The 3037-nt window shown below is 44.5% G+C and overlaps 1 pseudogene; it reads right to left on the bottom strand.

Annotated features, from left to right (window-relative positions):
- Window positions 1-1135: 1135 nt before the first annotated feature.
- Window positions 1136-2081, bottom strand: LOC105709003 (aldo-keto reductase family 1 member B1-like; annotated as a pseudogene).
- Window positions 2082-3037: the final 956 nt, after the last annotated feature.

The raw sequence follows: 3037 nt of genomic DNA, 5'->3' as shown, positions 1-3037 counted from the left end.
CAGAGGTTGCAATGAGCTGAGATCATGCTGCTACACTCCAGTCTGGGCAACAAGAGCAAAACTGTCTCAAAAAAAAAAAAAATTAAAATTAAATATAATAAAAAAAAAGGTCTACAACAGGGACATACTATCAACATGACTTATCACTGTTGATTTTGTCCTTGGTCATCTGGCTGAGGCAGTTTGTCAGGTTCCCACTGTAAAGTTACTTTGTTTTCCCTTTCCACACTATACTCATTGGAAGTCACTATCCATAGCCACACTTTAGTAGACAGTTATGCTCCATTTCTTCTAGGATAGTGTATCTACATAAATTATTTGTAATTTTTCTATGTAGAATTTTATCATCCACTAATTTATTTATTGAATAATTTGTTTATATCAGTACAGACACTTGGATATTTATTGTAAATCTGGGTTATAGTCTAATACTATTTTGTTGCACAAATTGTTCCAACTTTGGTATTTAGGACCTCTTTCAGTTGGCTTCTGTGTCCCTCTGACATACCTCCATCAGTGATTTTTGCTTTTGTTTCTTTGTTTTATCACTGCCTAACATTCTGGCACTAAAAGATGCTCCAGGCTCATCTATTTTATGCCCCAGTCTTAGAATCACCCATATCTCCAAGGAGCCTTGGTTCCTTTTGTTTGATAATGGTTTTAGAAACCAAGATCTGGCAACTAGGTGTGCTCACTGCTACTGAAGAGCTGCTGCATAAAAATGACACCTTTTGTATTTTATTTATTCTTTTTTTTCTCAAGCTCACAAAAGCACTTTTTATTTGAGACAAAGAGAAGTCTTACTGAAAGGATTACAGTTCCAAGCAGTCAAAACTCAGCTGCTAGTGGCACCATTTTGACCTGGTAGATTTTGCTTCTCTTTGGTCAGAAAAGCATATTTAGGTTGTACTTTCCCCAGCAGGGCAAAAAGAAGGGCAAAGCAAACTAGAAGAGACTTCTACTCTACTGACAGGCCTCTTCAGATCCAACATCAAGCTACACATGCCCTCGCTGGCCACTCTACAGGTTGCTGTCCCACTGCTGAGTGACACAGGCTATACTACATTTGCAAGGAAAAAAATAAGGCAGGAAACACAGGCATAGGTCACTTAGGGACAAGCAGGCTTCCACAGCTTCAAAACTCTTCATGGAAGGAATAATCCTTGTGGGAGGCACAGCTCACCAAGGCACAGACCCTCCAGTTCCTGTTGTAGCTGAGTAAGGTGGTCATATCCTGGCTGCTTAGTTCAAAATCAAAGACCTTAAAGTTCTCAGCAATGTGTTCTGTTGTCACAGACTTGGGGATCACCACCAAGTTCCTCTGCAAGGGGAACAGGATCAGGACCTGGGCTGTAGTTTTATTGTGCTTGGCTGCAATCGCCTTGATCATGGGATCCTCCAGGAGGGAAGGGTCCTTAGGCTTGGCCCAGGGCCTGTCGGGAGAGCCAAGGGGGTTTTGGCAGTCACCACAATGCCTTTGGACTGGCAGTACTAGATTAACTTCTGAGTGAGGTACGGGTGGGACTCAATCTGGTTAACTGCAGGCTTATACTTTAAGCCAGGTTTGTTTAAGATCCTCTCCACCTGGAGATGGTTGAAGTTGGAGATGCCAATAGCTTTCACCAGCCCTTCATCCACCAGCTCTTCCATGGCCACCTATGTGTCCAGAATGTTGCTGTCACTGGGAACCACATTGCCCGACTCATCCAATGGGAAAAATTCCTTCCCAGGCTTAAAGCCAGTTGGTCAGTGAATAAGGTAGAGGTCCAGGTAGTCCAGCTTTAGGTTGCTGAGCGTCTTCAGGCAGGCTCCTTTCACCAGGCCCTTCTCATGGTACATGCACCACAGCTTGCTGACGATGAACAGCTCCTCACGCTTCACCACCTGCTCCCTGAGCTTCTCCTGAATGGCTACACCCACCTCATTCTCATTCTGGTATACATGGGCACAGTTGATGTGGCAGTACCCAACATCGATGGCCACTTCACAGCCTCAGTCACCTGGCCTGGAGGGGAATTCCAGGTGCCCAGCCCGAGGATGGACACGTTGGCGCCGTTGTTGAGCACGAGGTGGCTGGCCATGGCTGCTGCGCTCCCCAGACACCCGCCCAGAACGCTATTTATTCATTTTTTAATTTTAATTTTAATTTTATAGACAGGGTATCCCTCTATTACCCAGGCTGGAGTGCACTGGCACAATAATAGCTCCCTGCAACCTCAAACTCCTGGGCTCAAGTGGTTCTCAAGTCTCAGCCTCTCAAGTAGCTAGAATGAGAGGAGAGTGCCACCACACCTAGCGATTTTTTTTTTTTTTTTTTTGTAGAGATGGGTCTAAGTTGCCCAGACTGGTGTCAAACCACTGGCCTCAAGCAATTCTCCTGTCTCAGACCCCAAAGTGTTTGGATTATAGGCATGAGCCACCACACCTGGCCTGGCATCTTTTAAATCTCATTTGATGCTTCTAAGTCACTGCTCCTGAGAGGCAAGGAGTTTAGTGACTCTCTATATAATACCTTTGACCATATGTGGAGAACCAAGGAACGTAATGAAGCTGGTTGGTTGCTCCTAAGTACATTGGACAAAGTGATGAAATAAAATGATGAACTCAGAGATTCTGTCTCGTGCCTTCAGAAGTAGGCACTGAGCCTCAATTCTGCTAAGATTGCCCTCCTACTTAATTTATATAAGCAGAAAACTTCTAGGTCAAAAGGACAAAAGACTAATTTGAATTACAAAAATAGAGAATCATGGCCCCTGAATCAATTTCCAGACTTGAGCCAATTTACAGACCCAGAATGAAGGGGAGCCTGGGTCCCCTTGAGGAAAGACCCCACTACACTACCAAAAATTTGTGCAGTGAACCTTTCTCCTATCCTTCCCCAAGGAGACCTCTGACCTTTTACCAGGGTAACTGTGCACGGGGGAAGGGAAATGATCAGGCATTTCTGGGACTACTGAATGAGTAGCCAGGACACTGGCTCTGAGCTGACATTGATTCCAAAAGACCCAAAACATCATTGTGGTCCTCCATTAAAAGT

Source organism: Aotus nancymaae, unplaced genomic scaffold, assembly GCF_030222135.1.
Source record: "Aotus nancymaae isolate 86718 unplaced genomic scaffold, 86718_ANA_hifiasm-v0.15.2.pri h1tg000020l, whole genome shotgun sequence".
Classification (NCBI taxonomy): domain Eukaryota; kingdom Metazoa; phylum Chordata; class Mammalia; order Primates; family Aotidae; genus Aotus; species Aotus nancymaae.
This window is presented reverse-complemented; position numbering and strand designations above follow the sequence as displayed.